At 41.6% G+C, this 23,504-nt stretch overlaps 1 long non-coding RNA gene across 2 annotated transcripts in view; it reads right to left on the minus strand.

The window, feature by feature from the left end:
* Positions 1–23,504, minus strand: part of LOC116561743 — a 119,887-nt gene that overhangs the window by 14,374 nt on the left and 82,009 nt on the right. For both annotated transcript variants that reach the window (XR_004273581.1, XR_004273580.1), the window contains one exon: positions 2,682–2,814. This is a non-coding gene — a long non-coding RNA (uncharacterized LOC116561743). The remainder of the gene's footprint in view (positions 1–2,681; positions 2,815–23,504) is intronic.

The raw sequence follows: 23,504 nt of genomic DNA on the forward strand, positions 1-23,504 counted from the left end.
ACAAATGTAAGCCACTGTGCCAAGCTAAGAACATCAACATTTTAAATATATTCTCCATGTGTAGAGAATATTCAGACTTTTTCTATTTATCAAAAATTATAAATTTGATTTTAAACCTAGAAAACTAAGTCATTTATTATATACAGGTTAATACTCCACGTACTCTGGAAGAGCTTATAATTTTCAAGTCCAGAGGATGCACCAATAACAAAGTAACATCTCTGCCCTGGGGAGGCTTATATTCTAAAGATTTGGCAAGATACAAGCAAAAGAGGCAAAGAGAAACAAATATCAAACAACTGTATAAAAATCAGGTGGTAGGTAAAAATAATAATAAAACATGGAATGTCAGATGTCAAAGTGGAAAGTAGAGACCTGAGGAAAATGAAGGAATTTGCGGACATGACTACGTGGGAGGAATACAGAGAGCATCAGATTGCAGATACAGAAAGCATCAGATGAAAAGGCCTTGAGAAGATGCTTGCTTAGAATATTGGAGGGACAGCAAGAAGTCCAGGAGGGCATGAGCAGTGTGTGACAGCTGAAGAGAGTGGTCATAAGTGATACCAGAGATAGTGGAGGCGGGGGAGAGGCTGTACAGGGTGTAATGAGTTATTGCAAGGATTTTGAGTTTTAAACTGAATGATAAGGAAAGCCCTGGGAAGATTTTGAGCAGACGAGAGTCCTGATTAGACTTAAAATCTTAGAAGCATCATTCTAGTTTCTATGTTGAAAATAGATCGTGATGCAACAAGTTAGAAAGAGGGATGTCCGTTCAGAGATGATTAGAAAAACTCAAGGCAGAGACCAAGGCAGCTCGGCAGGGTGACAGTGGTAGAGATGGTGAGAGACAGTCAAGAGGTGGGCGTGTTTTGCGGGGAGTTCCAACAGGATTTGCTGACGATTACATCAAGAGTGGGGCAGGAAGAAGAGGATAAAGATTTTTGCCTGATAATTGAAAGAATGGATTATACTTTCGGAGATGAGGATACCTGTTGGAGGAGCAGATTAGAGAGAGGGTGGAAGGGTGATTATCAGAAGTCCAGTTTTGGAAACATTGGTTTTGAAATAGCTATTAGATTTCTGTCTCAGTTAGTTAATGCTGAGTCACAAACCACCTCACAACTCAATAGCATATAAGACACAAAAAGCACAACGCATAAAAAAAAAACAATAAGTGCTGTGAAAAAATCAAACTGGCAAGCCACAGAATAGAAGAAAAAGTTCACAACACATATATCTAACAAGTAACTTGTACCTAGAATCCATAAAGAACTCTAATAATTCAAAAACAGGAAGATAATTTTTAAAAAAGCAAAGGATTTCAACAGTCACAAAAATAGTATAAACAAATGGCCAATGGGCACAGGTAAAGGTATACATCTTTAGTCCTCAGGGAAATGAATCGAAGACATTCAACATCATTAGTCCTCAATGAAATTAATTAAAATTACAGAGAGGGCTGGGTGCAGCGGCTAACACCTATAATCCCAGCACTTTGGGGGGCCTAGGTGGGCAGAATTGCTTGAGCCCAGGGGCTTGAGTCCAGCCTGGGCAACATGACAAAACCCCATTTCTACGAAAAAAAGTTATCTGGGCATGGTGGCAAGAACCTGTAGTCCCAGTTACTTGGGAGGATAAGGTGGGAGGATGGCTTGAGCCCTGGAGGCAGAGGTTGCAGTGTGCTGAGATCTTGCCACCGCACAGCCTGGGTGACAGAGCAAGACCCTGTCTCAAACAAACAAACAAAGCAAAATACTACAATGAGATCCCCCTACCTACCCATTAGAATGGCTAAAATTTAAAAGACTAACAATGCCAAGTGTTTTGAGATCACCAGTGTATACACTGTCAAAACTCACGGAACCCTTTAAATGTATGCAATGTATGCTACACAAATTACATTTAAAATTAATTTTTAAAAAACTCAATGGGTTAAAGCTACACTTCTTATAGCTCATGAGTCTGGGTGTTAAATGAGAGTCCGCTGCTTAGAGCTTGACTCAACTAATCTCAGTTGGATTTCCTGATCCACTCTAATAAGGCTTGATTGAAGTTCCTTAGTAAGCTCTGTTCTAAATTTTTAATCCTGTACTTTAAAAAAAAAAAAAAAAACATTGTTCTTAAAATTCTCTCCCTCTCCCCTCTCCCCTTTCCCCTCTCCCATCCCCTCCCCTCCTCTATCCCCTCTCCCCTCGCTTCTCTCTAGACTCACTATATTGTCCAGGCTAATCTGGAACTCCTGGGTTCAAGCAATCTTCCCTCTTCAGCCTCCCAAGTAAGTGGGATTACAGGCATGCAACACGGCGCCCCACCTTCTCATTCTCCTCTCAGGACCCGAGGGTTAACTTAGCCTTGTGCTTCTGATGGCAGTAGCAGAAGCACAAGAGACAAGAAGTGGAAATCCGCAAGTACTCTTGAGGACTAGGTTTAGTATGTACATACCGATAGGGTTCAGAACATCCTGTCCCAAAATGTGGCACCTTGGCTTTTGAGAAAACAGCAGAATTTTCCTCCTTTATCCTTCCCTTATCCTTCTTATCCTTCTCCCCTGAAGCAGGTCATAAAACCTAGGAAGATCATTCTCTGACCTTCTCCTGCCCTTCTCTTCTGAAGAAAATCATAAGACTCTCATTCAAGAGGAACACTTCATATACCCAGAGGTAAGGAAACATGCTTACCTCTGAAGACACAGGGACGTAGAGAAAAATCAGGATATACAACCTCGCTAGGTTCCTCCCAGTTTAGTACCAGCAGATCACACCCTTTTGTCCTCCAATTGTATTTCTTCATGTTTGTTCACTCTTCCTACACCTAAGCATGATAATACATACATTTAACTGTTTCTTCAGAAGGCCCCCATGTCACAACAAACTTATATTAAATACATTTTTTGCCTTTGTCTTTTTAATCTGTCTTTTGTTACAGGGACCTCAGCCATGAACACAGTGATAGGTGAGGAAAAGGTAGTTCCTTTCCCCTATACTACGCTGAATTCATCCTCATCCTGTCAAGCAAGTGACATGACTAAGGCCAAATTCCACAGAGGTGGCAGGAAGAGTAGCTCCTGCCTCTCAGTGAGAGGGAATGCAGAGTCACATGGCAAAGGCGGTGGACATTGTGCAATCTAACTTAGCATTCAAGTGGGGATGTCAAACATCCTGGAAATATGTGTCTAGGCTGAAGATCTAATGCCATGGTTGTCAGAATGGGAAGGTATCTGAGGCAGTAGGGGCCAAGAGGAAACCTCTCCTTCACCTTCTGAAGGTTCACTGAAAAATCAATTCATAAAAGACTGGTTAATTGGAAAAAGGCAAACAAATTTATTTAATGTGTATACATCAGGAGAACCACCAAGTGATTGCCCACCCCTCAACAGAGTTCAGAAGCTTATATATCATGCTGGTGAAGCAGATTATGGGAGAGGAAAGAAGAGCGATTCTGTGGAGGGGATTGCTAGGGAGAATGAGTGGATCAGGGAATAGAGATGACCTGGTGAATTTTCTTGGAAAAGGTTCTGTTCAGGTGTGATTACATTCTTGGTCTTACAGTGAGGGGAAGAAGAAACAATTGTTCCTTTTGGCGGGTCTAGATCTTAGACAGATAAAGGTTTAGGGAGAAATGTCAGGAGGGGGGAGATGTCAGAGAGGCCTTGAGGCTTCTTCAGTTCAGCCCATGCAAGCACCATATTTGGCAATATCAGCTTCTGACTCCTAACAAGCCCATGTGACTAAAATAATCACCTAGAGATTGAACGTTGACAGAGATGAGAAGTCAAGGGTGGGGAGATGACGGCAGCCAACAGTGGACACGGAAGCGGGGTGGTCATGCTGATAGTCAAGAGAGAAGACAAGTGAGAAAGTGTTTTCACAAAGGAAGAGGAATGACCAACTGTGGTGATCAATGCTCCCTGAAATAAATAAAATCACAATCGCTGCCTGGTTCTTCCTGAGTCGTCACTACATTATGGATATATCAGTGTGTTCAACTGGGATGCAGTTAGAATTGACAAAAAGAAACTCTGTCCTGCCATACACATCCAGCCATGTAGATGAACCAGGTGAGATTGGCTGAGCCCAACCAGAACTCTATCTTTTCCTATATTCATTCCTTTATAGACGCTGGGGTCATTTCCAACACTAGCGAGATCTATAGCCTAATTATTTATGTAACAGGTATTTATTGGGGGCCTACTTTTGTCATACACTCTTCTAAGCAATAAGGCTTAGAAAAGAAAATAAGAGAAGATTTCCAGCCATCATAGAGTTGACATTTCAGTGGAGGAACAAACAAGAATCATAAACAAGTACACATATAAACCAGCAAGTAATTTCAGACAGTGGTGAGTGCTGGGATGAGGACAAAGCCCACGGATGACTGGCGGCTGACTGGGGGAAGTATTTTTGATCATAAGGTCAGGGAAGGCTTCTCCAAGGAGTGGTAGTTGGCTCAGATCTAAGTTATTCAAATTAGACAAATCCTTAGAGAGTTTTATTACAGTTTTTCGACCCTCTGCCAATGCTAACCTGATACTCAGAAAAGAGAATCCCAACATCGTCTCCTATTCTCTCCCACTCTGCTGAGAAATATCGATAAAATAGGACAGCAGGCATACCAAGAGAGGTATACCAGATGCCTGCTGGACCATGGGCCCTCGCATTTGGGCTTCTCTAGCCAAAGAAGAATCCTTTTCAAGAACTGTGCCTAGTCAAAGCTATTTAAGAAACAGAAAGGTCTTCGTTGATTCAGCAACTGTGATTTTTTTTTTTTTTTTTTCTGTGGCAGGAAGAAAAGAAGGTATTAAACTCTGCAGAAGAAAAAAATCATGATTGACTCAGAAGGCCCTTGACTGGTCATGACCTTTCCGCTTTCTGGTAGCAGAGAAATGAAATGAGGTGCCAGGTGATATATGTCTTACATCTACCTGAGACCCATTAGCAAACTCAGATGGTAGGAATTGTTCTTGGAATGAAGACACTAGCTGAAAGGGACAAAAGAACTTCCCCAAGGTCACTCTGTTAATAAGTGACAAAAGCAGATATGAACCAAAGACTGTTTCCAGAGACCCATGTTCTTTTAACCAAATGGCCTTGCCAGGCTACCACACCGAGCATCAGAAAATAAAAACCATTCAAAGATACAGGGCAGAGCCAATTCATTTGTTGAATTCTTCTAAGAGGAAGAAAAGAGAGCAAGAATAAGATCAATAACGCCATGTTGCATTTTCAGCGTGGGCAGTGAGACCAGCACACAACAATTTATAGAAAAAGACGATATGTGTATTCCCTGGGGCTGGAAAGTTGTTAGACATTAATAGCAAGAAAATTGTTAAGAAGCTGACAAGAGGCAAAGGAAATGTCCTTGCTTTCTCCCTGCAAAAACCTCGTTGAAGGAGATGCGGGAGAGAACACAGGATGGAAAATCGAAGCAGATTTGAGATAGAAAAAAAAAAACCCACAGGAGGGAAATATGAGAACGCTTGAAAGAAAGCAGTATGAAAATGAAAAAATTTCAGAGTAAAAAGGAAAATAAGCATAGCTGTTGTAAGAAAAGCAGAATGGCTAATTAACAAGGGGCATGAAAAATGCCCTGCAGATAATATTTATCATCCTTCCCAGTATTCCTGTGGCTTTATTTGTGGCCATCTGTCGGCCTGATCTTTTCCAAGCGTCTGTTGCCACATGCACAGGCCATTAATTTATTGAAAATATTACTGGAATTAGATTGCTTCTGGCCTTCTTGTTTTGTTTTGAACTTTTTTTTTTAATTATGTTTATTTGTTTGCCTGTTTGTGTTTACATACGGCAAGTAGGGAAACACAGCCTTTCCTACCCATAGCATAAGAAAGCATGGGAGAGGAACTTCTCTATTCAGAAGCATATTCATCTACACTTACAAACCAATTTTGCCAAAGGTACTTGTACACACATTTTTCTTCCCCCGGGGTGAGAAATCTAAACCTGAAACATTCTGACAAGAACAAAGAAAGCAATGGAAATACTGTATTTATTTGCCTTAGGAAAGAATTTAGCAAAATGGATGGTTCTTATTACGAATACGTCCAAGTTAGATTTTTAAAATTATCCATTAGACTCCCTTAGGAAATAAGTAGTTGACACATTCAGATTATACCCATGTTTATTTCAAAACCAGGGAAGTCAGTCACCGGCTGCGAGGAGCTTACATTTAGCCAGGAACCACCAAAGGAAGACAATTGTGCCGTTTTAAATGCCACATAATGTTCTTAATTAGCAACCAAGTGTAGAAGGGACTCTGTAAAGGGTCTGAGGTCCTGATTCCATTACTTCAGCTTCCGAAGGCAGCTTCCAAAGAGCATGCAGGCCACACAAATCCTGCAGCTCATCAAACCAGCTCTGGCCCCAGAAGGGATTTAAGAGCGTTTCACTTCAAGAAATACCACCCAGGCTGGCTGGCTACAAATGTGAGCTGCCTATTATTTCTCCTTCATTTCCCAGGAAGTCTGAGTGAGAGAACTCCACACCTCCTGATGGGCATGAATCCCAGCCTTTTGACATCTCCTCTGGTGCTCAGCAGCCTTTTCACTGGAGGATTCCAGCTGTTCTCCACCTCCCCCCTTGCTTGCCGGCAGTCTGGTATACAAGGCAGAAGGGGTGAGACAGAGAGAGAAGAACCAAGCAGCTTTTGGAGTCGTGCTTGCGCCTGAAAACAGATACTTGAGGGAGAAATATATGTTTTAAAAGATGGGAAATTCATCAATTCATTTCCGCAAAACCGTTTAGAACATGGATGGTGGGACAGGGAGGCATTGGGAAGAAACTAGTCTTCTAAGTTAACCCCTCTGCTACACCCCTTGGTGCTACCATGGCCCTGACGATCGAAGCTCCCTTACCTGGATCCTCTCCCTGCTGCTCTAGAAGCTGTCTTTTTCTGCTTCAAAGTCTGTGCACTCTTGGTGGCCACCCACTAAGATCCTATTTCCTGTCTGAAGGATGCCTTGGCTCATCTGCAGGGCAGACAACTGGCATGCCAATGAGTAGTGACGAGCCCAGGGATGCAGCTACTTCCCTTCCCTGGAAGTTTCTCTAGTGACTCACTGCTCTGGCATTCCCAAAGAAAGTGGGAAGATTTTCATCAGATTATTAATTTGCATTATTATTATTATTATTATTATTTTGAGATGGAGGTCTCACTGTGTTGCTCAGGCTAGTCTCGAACTCCCAGGCTCAAGCAGTCCTCCCACCTCAGCCTCCCAAAGTGCTGGGATTACAGACGTAAGCCACCATGCCTGCCCTAAATTGCATTCTTAAGATTTACACGAGAACTACATAACTAAGGGTAGATGCTTTTAAATAATAGAACGATTTAACACCCCCTACAAAAAACCGTTTAAGAAAGGCAAGCAGCATGTAGCCACACCATAATATGCCTCTTTGGCATAAGGATTATTTTAAGCTGATTATTTTGAGAAAATGCAGACATAGGAGAAACTCTGAAAACAAGAGTAGAAATTACATAAAGAAAATGTACAACTATGAAGGAAATCTCCGTTCGTAAAGATGTCTCCTCTCTGTACCAGTCTAAATCACTGGAGACGTAACAATGAAGACAGCATTGACAGGTCTGCATAATAAACCTTACTCTGGTTTGCCATGCTTTTCCTGGTAATCTCCTCATAACCAGCTTTTCCCACACCCTACTTTGTTCCAGTTAAAGATGGTATTTATGCCTGAACTCAAAGTCATGTCTTTGGGATTTACTCATTTTCCCCTGGGTAACTCTTATGTATATATGAGGCAGACATATTAATAGACTTCTGCTTGTTTTTCTCTTGTTAAGTCATCTTTTGTTGCAGTGGGTCCTGGCTAAGAGCTCAGAATGAGTAGAAAGAAGACTCTCTCTCCTCTATACTTGCCTGGATATTACAGCCAGCCAATGCCTAGTGTGGAATTTTAATACACCCAGACCATTTTATGTTATTAAAGGATCTAAAATTTATATGCAAAGGTGATGGTCTCAGCAGTCGGCTCTTTTGCAGCCTGCTTCAATCTCAGCCTCCTTTTCCTCTGAGGCTCTGATAAAGGCCAGTGCTCCAGCCTGGAAATGTAATGTCAGCTCATGATCTATCCCAGCAAGTATCACATGCTTTCAGAGCACACCGATGGGAGCGATTACTTGCATTTTCAAAAAACCATGTTTGTCTGAAAAATCTCCACATTTATTTTCTCAGCTAAAAACAATGAAAATAAATCTTGAGTGGAGACGTGACCACTATCTTTCATTCTGCACTCAGCAACTTTACTTTGCCACATTCAGTACTCAAGCCTGACCATTGCAAGTGCTTTCCCAGTTTTGTAGAAGGCACAGTTGTTTACCGGTTATAACTTTATCAGGGGGAAAACTAGACTCTGGATATGAGACATAGAAACAACCAATCACTGATCTGGTCATTCCTCTATTCCAAGACAAGGCTCTATTTAAAACTCACTCCATGAATTGCTCATACGCAGGTTTGTAGTATTCAGCACTCACTAAAATGTTAGCAGTCTACCTGGTTGCAACTAGCCCTCCCTCACCCCAGTACTGAAGTCTCCTTTCTGAATTGATTCATTATTTATTAATAATGAAGTAAGCTGAGTAAGATTTCCCTAAGTCTAATTTAAATAAAGCAGAATGTAAATGAGCTCTGTCCTTGGATTTTACGCCAGGCTGATTAAGTAACCATGTACAAACCTTCAGGTCCACAGTTAAAAATAAGAAGGAATACACATTCCCAGAAACACTCATACTTGTCCTTGACAATAGCCTCAAAAGATTAAGAGCACACATCAAATCCCAAGAATCACCTGTCTTCAGTAATTCAGTTCAGTAAACTTTTATCAATCATCTAATGTACAGGTGACTGGGCTTGTCATTTCAGGCATAAAGATGAATAAGACATGGTACCTGCACCATGAAGAACTTATTCATTTCTCATCCATTAAGGTGTGGACACCTTATTAGTATGAAATTTTATTTTTCATCTCCAACAAGACTTGCATTGGACAGGATCAAACCATGTCCTCACTCTGTGGCATGAGTTGAATCTCATAATCAAAATGCCAATACTGAAATAAAGGAGGGGGGAAATATTAACAATTTTTTTCTAAGAAATAAATTTGTGTTGATTGGAATCTATTTTCCCAAGGCACATTTTTTTTCCCAAAAAATTCTTGGATGCTTTCTCAAATATTTGTCTTCCTTGTAATTTTGCTTCTGGTTTGATGTAAGACCTATTATTCTCTATGTTTTATTACATGAAAGGAAAGGAATCTCGCCGGCTTCTCTGCAAAACACAAAGCTAGTGAGATAAGGCTGTTAAAAGAATGAATTCCATCATGTCTTGTGCAATGTGGAGAATTTTTCTTTAGCTGAAATTTTGAACACAGACAAAATGCTGAATATGTAATGCCCAGAGACAACTAATTCTAATAAGTCCTAAGGAGAGGCAGTGTTTAAATTCAAATTAGCAATTTGACATTAAAAAGGAGCCTAAGGTAGGCATGTCAGGAAGATTGAGGCCAGAATGAGCAGTAACCTTTTGTCAAGCACTCTTAAATCTGTTGCCCAGCCTAGTCAACTAGTCAGCCAAATGCACCATCATTTGACCAAATGTTCTAACCTAAGTCTAGACTTGCTTGGATATGAAGGGCACCAAATATGTCATCCCTCCGCCCTCCAAAAAAAAAAAATGCCACATTGGCATGAGGATTATTTTGAGCTAAAGGCAATTGAGAACCAGCAGATGGAGGGAGAGCTCTAATTTCCTCTGCCTAAAACTAAAGAATAAGTTTTTCCTTTTATAAATTTATATTTAAGAAGGAAGTTTCCATTTGTAAAAGTACCTCCACACTGGGAAGAAAGCTACTCAGGAGACAACTCTTATCACTGAGACGCTCTTGTTTGCATAACAAGGCAATCCTTATTTACCATACATTTCCTCCTCTCACCTTCTCATAATTCTCTTCTCCATACAGAAGGCCCAAGCCCCTTTTCCTTTGCTTAACCTAAGACGGTATGTGAATCTCAATCATCTGGCTGCCTCCTGGAGCCACATTTCTTTTTTCTGTGATTGAGAGCCACATTTTTTTCTCCACTGGATACATATATAATTAGAACTGGTTTTTTTTGTTTTTTTTCTCTTGTTAATCTGTCTTTCATCAGTTTGATTTATAGGCTTTAGTCATTGAACCTAGAATGAGAGAGGAAAATGGATTACTTTTCCCTCACCTTCAGAAGCTACACAAATTCTAGCAAAGATGTTGATGGTTCTTTCTTTCTGTGTACCCTACAACAGCAGTCCCCAATATTTTTGGCATGAGGGACTGGCTTCATGGAAGATAATTTTTCCACAGATGGGGAGGGGATGGTTTCAGCATGAAACTGTTCCATCTCATACATCCCACACTTGCACAGCTCACAGTGTGGCTCATGCTCCTATCAGAATCTAAGGCCGCGGCTGGTCTGACAGGAGGCAGAGCTCAGGCAGTAACACTCACTCACCCACTACTCACCTCCCACTACGTGGCCTAGTTTCTAACAGGCCACAGATTAGTACCAGTTGGAGACCCCTGCTCTATAACACCCCTGAAAGGAGTGCAATCTAGATTACAGGGAAACTCAAATAGGCTAACATAAACCAAGAGCTCTTCCTCAAATGGGGAAGATTAATGACAAACTTCTGGGCTGTTCAAGTTCTTGGGGTACTTCACAGCTCATATAGCTGGCAAAGCTCTGCACCATTCATCCTGCTTATGCTTGACCTAACTTTCTGTGTCTCTATTGTATTTCATACCACGTTTCCCTAACCCAAATTCAAAGCAGCATTGAAGACCTTCAAACAGGATCTGAAAAGATGGCCCTTTAAAATGGGCCATTACTAGAACAGTTTCTATCAATAAGGATTTCTTATTTACCCCTAAAGGGCAAAGATTATATTTTGTTGATATTTGTGGGCTATGTTCCCCACACTTCAACCCCAGTACATGGCACTATGTTTCGTTCAAATTAACACAGCAGGAGTTTGTGAAGGAGGAAAAACTTTTTCTCTGTTCTCTTAGGAGGCCTGCAAATTAAACTGGAAAAAAAAAAGATTAACAGAAGAACAAGTTTATTTACTCATATAAAGGGGATACATGTAGAAGTGCTCAGTAACTCAAAGAAATGGTTAGAATGTGGGGCTTATGTACTTAAATTACTAGAGAAAAGGAAGATGGAAGCACAGGCATCTATGGGAAGAACAAATAAGTTTTTTTAAGGAAAGGTAGATGGGTTTTTAGGAGAACAAGTGAAAGATAACAAAGTTTATGATAAAGGGTCTTTCTGTCTTTGTCAGGGTCATGAAACTCCCTAAGAGAGGGAATTTGTGGTAGGTTAACTCTTGGTCTGTCTCACAAAGACCTGCCCTAAAAAGAGAGTTTATGGTAACCTCATGTACCAGAGGTTCCTGCTTTTAGTCAGGTAAGGAATGCTTTAAGAAGGCTCCTTTCTGCATCTGTCGAATCCCAGATGCCTTCCACTTAATTTTTATACCGACTCTTCATTCCAAGTGGGTCCCCATATGTTCAATTAATGATGATGGAACTGGATGAAACGCTATGTGGAACACGGTTCCCAGGTGAGATAAACTAAGCAAAATGCTTCCCATGCTGATCACTGAAAGGCTTCATTCTTTCTAAGAGGCTCTGAATTAGAGTTGCATTAGGTGGAGGCTACGGTAACTGCCCAGTGGGTTCACCTTGCCCGATGCCTAAACAGAGCCAATTTATCAAGACAGGAGAACTGCAATAGAGTTATTCACACAGAGCCAGATGTGGGGGAGGCTGATTTATTATTACTCAAATCAGTCTTCCCGAGCATTCAGGGATCAGAGTTTTTAAGGATAATTTGGTGGGTTGGGGGCCAGTGGTTAGGAGTGCTGATTGGTTGGGTTGGAAATGAAATCATATGGAGTCAAAGCTGTGATCTTGTGTTGAGTCTGCTCCTAGGGTGGGGGTGGGGATCAGAAGATCAGATGAACCAGTTTATCAATCTGGGTGGTGCCAGCTGGTCCATCAATTGCCAGATCTGCAAAATATCTCAAGCACTAATCGTAGGTTTTCCAATAGTAATGTTATTCCCAGGAGCAATTTGGGGAGGGTCAGAATCTTGTAGCCCACAATTGCATGACTCCTAAAGCATAATTCCCAGTCTTTTGGCTAACTGGTTAGTCGTATAAAGGTAGTCTAGTCCAAAGGCAATAAGGGGGTTTGGGTAAATGGCTGTTATCAACTTTGCTTCAAACTATAAACTAGTGCCTCCCAAATGTAAGCTTGGCTTATATCCTGGAAGGAACAAGGACAACCTGGAGGTTGGGAGGAGGATGGAGTTGGTTAGGTCAGATCTCTTTCACTGTCTCAGTTATAATTTTGCAACGGTGGTTTCACTACTGAATGCATCTCTTTGGGATCTCAGCTAGAGAAACCAACTGTTCTGCTTCAATTCCAGGCCATATTATGCGGACCAAGGGTGTTGAAGCTCAGAAAACAATACCCCAAAGTATGATCCTTTGGCATACCAAGCACTTTGAATTAAAGGAAATTAGAAGGCCTTAGAAGCTGCCTCAGAAGCAAGGTCTCTCTGACCTTGCCTTTTTCTTCCTCCAAGCACAAGGAGGAGCTCTCTCTAGGGAAGTTATCTGAGGACAGTACTACCGAAAGAAACACAATTACCTTCAAATCCTTGACTGAAATCTCATTGTCAGGGGAAGACTAGTCACTGAAGAAGAATGAAAGCTGTTCCCATACCCCTCTGTACAGACCTTTTATCTATTCTTCTGAGGCCTTTTACTTGAGACACTTTATCAGCCTGATAAGACAACCATTGTCTGCAGTGTAGTTCTGTCCCTCACCTTCCCATAACTTGTCACCATCTTCCCCAGAGTCGAGAGAAACGTTGTCCCAGGCTATTGTCTATTCTTTGCGCCCATATATCTCCACTAAAAACCATTTACTCTTCCTCTAAAATTGCCTCCATCCCATACTTTGCTCTCCCCTATGAAAAGAGCATTTAAGTTTCAGCCGCTTGGAGCTTCTTCAGGTGTTCAGACTTCGTACATCCTTTGCACACTTGCATGTTAATATTGTTGTATGCCTTTTCTCCTGTCAGCCTGTCTCTAGTGAGTTTATTTCAGCAAACTCAATTACTGAGCCTTCAGAATAAAAGTGTAGCTTTCCTTACCGTGATGATAAACCCACCTCCTGCCCATGTTTCTTCTGCTGAGGCAGAGATTTTCTCCTTGTTTTGTGTTGATTTGTTCTGAAAATTAACTTGACTGGGAAAATCAAACTACATGGAGAGAACTTATGAAGACAGGATGGGTTTTGAGAGCACTGATTTTGTGGCATATTGTTTTATCCAGGTTTACTTAGCAGCTTGGTTGGCATGGATTCAACCATCCTCCGCATTACATGGAGAGAAACATCTTCCCAAAGCCCCTCATTTTAGTCTTGGACCTTTTCCTTTTCTGCTTTCTCTACTGGGCACACTCTCTACCCTACCTCTGCAAATTGGCTGAACAAAGTATTAAAACAGCACAAGATTTAGACACAGTTTCCGGCCGAGCACCCCAAAACTCTATAGGCACATCTCAGCTGGTTACGCAATCAGAACTTTGCACCATACTCTTATTGGGAACCAGAATATGCCACCCCAAAATATGCCTCTTGGCATAAGGATTATTTTCAGCTAATTATTTTAAGAAACTGCAGACACAGGAGAAGCCCTGACACAGTAAAAGTTACCCATTACCTGTTGTAAGGAAATTTACATCTAGGAAGGAAATCTCCATTTGTGTTGGCTGTTTTTGTTTTTATAAACAAAGTATTACTATGTTGCCCAGGCTGGTCACCACCTGCTCAGATCAAGTCAACCTCTCATCTCCCAAGTAGCTAGGACTACAAGCACATGCCACCATGCTAGGATGGAAATCTCCGTATTTAAGGTTGTTTCCCAGTCTGTGCTAGGAAGAGAAGAATGACTCTAAATCACAAGAAACTCTGAACAGAGAAGGCAAATCTGCATAACAAACTTATTGACAAATCTGTATAACAAACTTATTCTTATTTACCAGGTAAAATGGTTTGGATCTGTGTCCCCATAAAATCGCATGTTAAATTATAATCCCCAACATTGGAGGTAGGGTCTGGTAGGAGGGTGACTGGATTATGGGGGTAGATTTCTCATGAATGGTTTAGCACCATTTCCTTAATACTGTTCCTGTGATAGTGAGTGAGTTATAAGATTGGGTGGTTTCAAAGTATGTGGTCCCACCTTTCTGGCTCCTGCTGAGGCCATGAGAAGTGCTTGTTCCCCCTTTGCCTCCACCATCATTGGAAGTTTCCTGAAGCCTCCTCAGAAGCTGAGCAGATGCCAGCACCGTGCTTCCTGTACAGCTTGCAGAACTATGAGCCAATTAAATGTCTTTTTTTTTTTAATAAATTACCCAATATCCGGTATATACCCAAAGGATTATAGATCATTCTGTTATAAAGATACATGCACACGTATGTTTATCGTGGCACTGTTCACAATAGCAAAGACTTGGAACCAACCCAAATGCCATCAGTGATAGACTGGATAAAGAAAATGTGGCACATATACACCATGGAATACTATGCAGCCATTAAAAAGGATGAGTTCATGTCGTTTGCAGAGACATGAATAAAACTGGAAACCATCATTCTCAGCAAACTGACACAAGAACAGAAAACCAAACACCGCATGTTCTCACTCATAAGTGGGTGTTGAACAATGAGAACACACAGACACAAGGAAGTTAACATCACACACTGGGTCCTGTCGGGGTAGGGGGCTAGGGAAGGGATAGCAGGGGGTAGGGGTAGAGGGGAGGGGCAGCATTCGGAGAAACATCTAATGTGATGATGGGGTGATGAATGCAGCAAAGCAACATGGCATGTGTATAAGTATGTAACAAACCTGTACGTCCTGCACATGTACCCCAGAACTTAAAGTATAATAAAATATAAAATAACAGACAAATTACCCAGGTATTTTTTATAGCAATATGAGAATGGCCTAATATACCATATTTTTTGTGGATACCTCCCCATAATTAGCCTTCCCCCCACCCTTCTTTCTTTGTTTCAGATAAGGATGGTATTTATGTCTGAACTCAAAGCAACATCTTTGAGATTTACTTATTTCTTCCTGGGTATCTCCCATGTACACATAAGCCAGGCATGTCCATAAACTTCTGCTTGTTTTTCTTTTATTCTGTCTTTTGTTACAGAGCTCCATCTCACTAAGAACTATGAAAGGGAGAGGGAAACTTATTTTTCCCTTCCTTAATCTCTTCTTTTCTTCGCCCCAGCCTCCTCATACAGCACCCAAAGAAGAAGAGGTCGTCCATAGAAATATACAAAGAGTGACAGACATCTTCCTTCTTCTCTGACCTCTGCCCAGGTATCACAAGGGTAGTAGGAACTAAGAGAACTAAACATAAATGTTGGGAATTGAGAGGAGTTCTATGTGGGTGCTCTGCTTGAGAGCTGCACTTAAAGCCAGACCTTCAAGATGTCAGAGGTATTTGAACCAGAGTGACTCCATCTTGAATAAGCGCTGAGCAAAATGAGGCTGAGACCTACTGGGCTGCATTCCCAGGAGGTTAAGCATTCTAAGTCACAGGATGAGACAGGAGGTCAGCACTTACGGTCACGAAGACATGGCTAATAAAACAGTTTGTGGTAAAGAAGCCAGACAAATCCTTCCCACCGATACAAATATGACAGTGAAAGTGACTTCTGGTTGTCTGCATATTATATGCTAATTATAATACATTAGTATGCCAAAAGACACTATCAGCGCATGACAGTTTACAAATGCCATGGCACTGTCAGGAAGTTACCCTATATGGTCTGAAAAGTAGAGGAAGGAACCTTCAGTTTCAGGAGTTGCCACCCCCTCAGGCCCCCAGTTTCCCACAAAACTCATGAATAATCCACCCCTTGTTTGGCATATAAACAAGAAATAACCATAAATGTAGATAACCAGCACCCCTCAGGGTCACTCTGCCTATGTAGTAGCCATTCTTTATTCCTTGCTTTCTTAGCAAACTTGCTTTCACTTTACTCTGTGTCTTTTCACTTTACCCAGAGTCTTTCTCGTGCGAGATCCAAGAACGCTTTCTTGGGATCTGGACCAGGACCACTTTCTGGTAAAAAGTCACCAAAGGAAATGACAGGAGGAGAGATGAGGGACTGTGAATACAAAGCGGGCCCACCAGCCCCTGCACTGCACAACTCCAGTGGGCACCCTTCCATTAACTCCCCGGGGCTAAGCAATGGGGACACATTTGTGCTTCACTGAAAATCTACGCATGGCTTAGGTTTCAGAGGACCCCTCTCTGGGTTATCTGATTGCCTAGGGCCTATTTTACAAATCTATGATTGTGTCAGACTAATGGCAATGCAAAATAATTATTGACTACAGACATGTGAATTCTGTCCTACCTGGTAGGGGTTCCATGAACTTCCCTCTCCTAATGTAAAAAAAATCTTGGGGGTGGAGAGGCTTTTGCAAATTAATTTCAACATTTCTGTACTCCATATGTTAGTGCTTTTTTAACTTTTCCTTTGACTTGATTGTTACACCTCGCCAGTTTAGGTAAAATCTTTAGCATAGTTCATTTTTATATCTGTATGAATGTGGCGTTTCACTCCATAAGCAACCAAAACTTGATAGAGGGGAAGACTGAGCTGAGAACTTACTACTCACAACTGCTCAGGGCACATTCGCATCACAACAGATGCTTCATTCTCAGGACCTGGCCTTTCCCCTTTTTCCCCCCAAGGGCTCCTCAGATAAAAAACCCTATTACCCCAGGGAGGGCCTTTCAACTACACTGGCTGTTAGGTGGAAGGTTTAATTCATATCTAAGCGACTGGAAGGCAAGCTGGATTTGCATTCTAAATACTCTGGAGCCTGGATCATTTGCAAGTAAATAAAAATTTCTCTCTCCTCTCCTTTTCTAACGGTCCTTAATATCTGGTGATAGGGAGCCACTGAGAAATTTTCATAACTAAAGGGCAAACTTTGGCTTTGAATGCTAAGTAAGGTTCTTTAAAGATGAAAATCAAAGCCTTGACCCTCTTCCTACAGTTAGTATAGGAACCACCAACTGTACTTTTTTCCCTGCCTGCCCTCCCTCGATTAGGGCTGCTGGAAGGCACAGTGATTTTTGCATATTCACCAAAATAGATTTGGTGCCAAAACAGACTAAAGCTCAGCCAGGAATCTAGTTGGAGCTACCTGGGGGTTCCTAGATCTGTTATTTTGCTGAAACTAAGAAACTCAGAGGAGATTATATAATAGATAAGTGGACAATCAGAATCTAAAATCAGTGGCTACAGATTCATTAGGATTTCCCCCCACTACACCCTGAGCAAAGCAACCCTCTAGCACACTGGTCTTCAGAGTGAAGTGTAGGAAGAAACTGTCATTTTGCTTTATTATTTTTATTTTTTAATAAAATAAGAAGAAGATCTCCTTCCATCTTCCAGGCTGCAGTGCAGTGGCACCATCACAGCTCACCACAATCAGGCCCCGGGCGATCCTCCCACGTCAGCCTCTGGAGTAGCTGAGATCACAAGCACACTTCACCATGTCTGGCTAACTTTTTGTAGAGATGGGGTTTTGCCATGTTGCCCAGTGGGATCTCGAACTCTTGGGCTCAAGGCATCCACCTGCCTCAGCCTCCCAAAGTGCTGAGATTACAGGAGTGAGCCACCATGCCTGGGCTTGCTTTATTTTTAAGTTGAAATTATTTTTACTTGTAATTCATCTTTAAAAAATTATCTTAGCATTTCGTACATTGACACGAGGTAAAAGAAAATGACTGAAACATAAATGTGAAAGAACCCTTCACAATTAAATTCACAATTTTATACATTTATCTTATATGTCAGTGAAAACTCACCAACTATTATAAAATCATGGACAAATTATATCACAAAAGAAGCAAAAAACGGTTTCATAAAAAAGATGTCCGTGTTTGAAAAGCATTGCTCTCTTGGTGTCATCACGTCCTTTTCTTCTGTGCACTGGTGTAGAACGCTTGGTTTTCATCGTTAAATGCAGACCCATGCTTGTTCTTCGGTTGTCCATTACATATTCCGCCTGCTCTAGGGCTGTATTCATGTAGCCATCCAGGCAAGCCAGGGCCCCTTGATAATCCACCCTGGAATTTAATTTTACCGTAATTGGTTGTCCCATGATTTGTTTCAGGAGTCACCAGAGGTTTGCTTCCAAAGACTCATTTTAACAGTCCTCACACCTGGGATCCAGAACCCTCACTCCAAGTACCCTATAACCTTGTCTTCTACAGACAATAGCAGCCGAAACCTTTACTTTTATTTTCTTTATTTTTAAATATTTTATGTCTACTTGACAATACAATATAACAATCTGGCAAGATTATAGCACATACAGTGGTCCTTTAATATTCTTGAAGGATTGGTTTCTGACAGAGCAGGAGCATCACCATCTTGGACAAGCACTGCCATTCTAAAGTTCCCCTTGATCAAAAATCACCTAAATCCAAAGGGCATCAGCCTAATGGCTAAGGTCAGCATGACCATAAACCACAAATGACATCTCCCACCGGAAACATTCCAACCATAAGATAAACCCCTCCCTGACCAGAGCCATGCCAGCAAGGCCCCATCTCTACAAAAAAAAAAAAAAAAAAAATTAAAAGATAGCCAGGTTTGGTGGTGCACACTTGTAGTCCCAGCTACTTGGGAGGCTGGGGTAGGAGGAGTTCTGGAGGTCGAGGCTGCAGTGAGCTGTGACTGTCCTCTGTATCCTAAGTGACAGAGTGAGACCCTGTCTCAACCACAACAAAAAATTCAATATGCTAAGGTGCCGTATGTTGTGGTGGCATGTTTTGAGTTTCATCAATTCCATCCTGAAAAATTTCTAATCTTAAATTAAAAAGTAGGAGTCTTAAAAGTCAAAAGAGGAATAATTTTTTTTAACCCCTGGAAGATAGAAAGGAATGATAGGTACATAATGCATATTTCTTTTAAAATATCTGACCTGACTAACCCTCAGCCTCCCAACTTCCATCTCTCATTTGGAGCTAATCCAAAGAGCTTGCCGTTTTCTGACCTAAATCTCCTCAGGTCTTCCTCCTTAGAGTTTCCCTATGGCGTCAACATTCCTGTTCACTCTTGGCATTTAGATTCTTCCCTTGGTCAGCATTCTTTATTGACTCAAAACTTTACCCTGGCTCTTGATATCGCCTCCACTGTCTTGCCTCAATATCCCTTTTCAGGCTTTGATCCTGTTGCTCTGATGTCATCCTACACTGCAATCGAACAGGCTGATCTTATTCCTGTGTCGACGTCTTTACTCACACTATTATTCACCCTTACCCTCCCTCTTCAGTCCTGCTTTCTGCCCTTTCCCTGTCAGTGTTCATTCTGAAAAGCATTCCTCAAAAAACGTCCTGCAAGCTATTCTTCATGTGCTTCCTATGGACCCAACCTGCAACACCTTGTGTGTAAGTTTCACTGATGTTATGGCAAAGTGACCACCATTGGGCCTTTTTTGTGGACCTCGAGGTTCCAGATAGAATTATTGCAAACTGGAGAGGAGGTATCCATAAGTGGTCCAGAGAAGCACGCTTAGACAAACTACTCTATTGCCCTGAGCTGGGACAAGGACTGGGCTTCTCGGCAACTGGGACTGTGAGGAGGTTGTGGTAGGAGCAAGGGGATGGTCCTTAGTCATCATTGTCATCATTGGTCTATCTCTGAACCTAGTCTCTCTTCTAATCACCTCTCCTGACTTTCAAGGATGGTTTGATGTCTGTTTGAACAGCACTCAGATCACTAATCTGAGTTCCCTCTATTTTGTAGCCCTTCTTGGGCCTGATGTTCATAATGCCTCATCTTTTGTATTAAAATTTTCTTTATTCTCCAAAGAGGTTTTTTTTTTAATTATCAGCATAAAATAAGAGGCTGCAGGCAGCAGTGTTGCTACTTCCAGTTTGGAAGAGATGGTGATACGGGCAGCTGAAATCTAAAATGAGAACCAGATGCTCCCCCAGGTCCCTACTGGAAGGATCATAACCTAGTTACATGACCACACTGTGCCTCAGTCTTCTCATCCTGAAGATGGCCATATTTACTCCCAATGTAGAAGAAACTACATATGTTTGGGTTTACAAAGCCAATCATGAAAGAGCTATTACTCTTCCCCTGCCTATCCTGTTGTCCACATACATATCAATGTTTGCATATGATTGTACGTCTCAGGAGTCTGACTCAGGAGTCTGACTCAGATTGTACATCTCAGGAGTCTGACTTTTCACAGACAAGGTTAACTGAACTCACAGTATTACCTTGTATTACCTATGAGTTTTATGTTAAATTTTGAGCTTCTGACATAGAAGCTGATAAACTGTTGTTGAAACATTATGGAAGATACTCTCAAGAACTTCCATTCCCAGTTTGCAAGGGACATGAAGGAGAGGGCCTCTGCCTAGTATGTTCTGTCTCCTTTCTGCCTTCTCTCTGAACATGCTAAAATATTTGCTGAAGCCAGGCTACCACATAATGCTGCTTCTGCGATTGCCATGACCTTAATTGCTATTGCCTATTATTCAAAAACACTAATTGAGTCATGATCCCATTGCAAATGTGACTTAACTTACTGTTTTACTGCTTGCTCAGGCACTGCAAATAAAAAATAATGGCAGTTGTAATTAACTCAGAATCAGCTATATAACCTGTCCCTCAGCCCGTGACGGGTAAAAGTTCGATTAAAAAGTAAAGTTATTAACAGAGTAAGGTTTGGTCACACATCTGTCATACAGAGTGTGACAGGGCACAAATATTACCCCATGCCACCAGAGAGGGGATAACTGAAGACCTGAAGTAACTTTCTTTTGGGGCTTTCAAAGGTAAAGAAATAGCTCCACATATAAGGCAATTAAAATTATATATAAAGTCATATGATTCATCCGTTGCTTAAAAACTCTAGTAGAAGTGTTTCTTGTAGAATCACAAAAGGTATAATAGTAGTAAACGACAAAGCTAAAATTAAAAAAAAAATTCATGAAGCGATGTTAAGAGGAATAAGAGAACCTTACTAAAATGTCTATAACCCACCCAAAAAGTTAATTATTTGAAACCAAAAAAAAGATAATTCACACAAGATACTACTTCACACCTGATAGGATGATTGTCATCGAAAAGGTGGGAAATGACAAATGTTGGCAAGGGTGTGGAGAAACATGAACTCCTGTATACCGTTAGTGAGAATGTAAAACCGTACAGCAACTTCGAAAAATAGGTTGGTGGTTCCTCAAAACATTAAACATAGAGTAACTATATGACCCAGCGTTTCCACTGCTGGGAATATACCTGGAAAACTGAAAGTTTATGTCTGCAGAAAAACGTGTACACCAATGTCCAAAGCTGCATTATTTGTAATAGTCACACACACACACACACACACACACACACACACAAAGTGAAAACAACTCAATTGTCTGCTGATTGGTAAATGGATAAACAAAATGTGGTATATCCATATAATGGAATATTCATTAGCCATAAAAAGGAATACAGTTGTGATATACGCTATAACGTGAATGAACCTGGAAGACATTATTCTAGATGAAATTAGCCAGACACCAAAAACATGACTCCACTTAGATGAAAAGTCCAGAATAGGCAAATCTTTAGAGACAGAAAGTAGATTAGTGGTAGGGACTGGGAAATGAAGGGAATGAGGAGTTACTACTGACAGCTACAGCAACCTTTTTGTCACCAGGGACCCGTTTTTTCCCCCAACCTTTTTGGCGCCAGAGATCCATTTCATAGAAGACAATTTTTCCAAGGGACAGGGGAGGGGGATGGGGAGGAGATGGTTTGGGGATGAAACTGTTCCACCTCAGATCATCAGGCATTTGTTAGATTCTCATAAGGAGTGCACAACCGAGATCCCTCGCTTGCATAGTTTACAATAGGATTGAGCCTCGTTGAGGATCTGCTGACAATCTGACAGGAGGCGGAGCTCTGGAGGTACTACTGCATCACTCAAGTCCCGCTGTGCGGCCCAGTTCCTAACAGGCCACGAACTGGTACCAGTCCACAACCCATAGGTTGGGAACCCCCGGGCTATAGGGTTTCTTTTTGAGGTGACAAAAATGTCCTAAAATTAGAGAGTTTTGATGATTGCATAATTTTGTAAATATACTAAAAACTACTGAATTGTTCACTTTAAAAGAGTGAATTGTATGATATGTGAATTATAACTCAACTTTGAAAGGCTTTGCAAAATAAATTAAATAAACAAGACATTTGAACTATTCAGATCGCTACATACATGAAACAGCTGAGGCCTGGTGTAGTTAGCAAATGTGGGTATTGTAATTATTTGACCTGTTCATGTGACAATCCAGTGGCCCCCTGCCACAACTTCTACTTTCAGTATAGATGCTACCACCTTCAGGAAGCTAGCAAAGCAAGTAACTGGGGGTGTAAAAATACAACTCAGAGTGAAAACAGAATCATCAATATGGGCATGATCCTCAATGTATTTGCCTGGATGTATCTAGCATAGTGGGGTTGCAAACTTTCACCTACACACAGAGAATACAGATTTTTTTTTTTTTTTTTTTGAAAGAGTCTTGCTCTGTCACCCAGGCTGGAGTGCAGTGGTTTGATCTTGGGTCACTGCAACCTCTACCTCCCATGTTCAAGCAATTTTCCTGCCTCAGCCTCCCAAGTAGCTGGGACTACAGGCGCGTCCCAGCTAATTTTTTGTATTTTTAGTAGAGACAGGGTTTCACCATATTAGCCAGGATGGTCTTGATCTCCTGACCTCATGATCTGCCCACCTCAGCCTTCCAAAGTGCTGGGATTACAGGTGTGAGCCACTGGGCCCAGCCAGAATGTTTTATTTTACTCATGAGTAATCAAAGAAATGTCCTTCCCATGATTTTTAGACTTTAAAACATTTTAACTAAATGACCAAACCAGTTTAAAACTAAATCTCACCAGGCACAGTGGTTCGTGCCTATAATCCCAACACGCTGGGGGGGCTGAGGCAGGAGGATCGCTTGAGGCCAGGAGTTCGAGACAAACCTGGGCAACATAGTGAGACCCCATCTGTATAAAAATATACAGTAAGGCCGGGCACGGTGGCTCAAGCCTGTAGTCGCAGCACTTTGGGAGGCTGAGGCGGGTGGATCACGAGGTCAAGAGATCGAGACCATCCTGGTCAACATGGTGAAACCCCGTCTCTACTAAAACTACAAAAAATTAGCTGGGCATGGTGGCGCGTGCCTGTAGTCCCAGCTACTCAGGAGGCTGAGGCAGGAGAATTGCCTGAACCTAGGAGGCGGAGGTTGCGGTGAGCCAAGATCGCGCCATTGCACTCCAGCCTGGGTAACAAGAGTGAAACTCTGTCTAAAA

This window comes from Sapajus apella, unplaced genomic scaffold (genome assembly GCF_009761245.1).
Source record: "Sapajus apella isolate SASKATOON/1434 unplaced genomic scaffold, GSC_monkey_1.0 scaffold30, whole genome shotgun sequence".
Taxonomy (NCBI): Eukaryota; Metazoa; Chordata; class Mammalia; order Primates; family Cebidae; genus Sapajus; species Sapajus apella.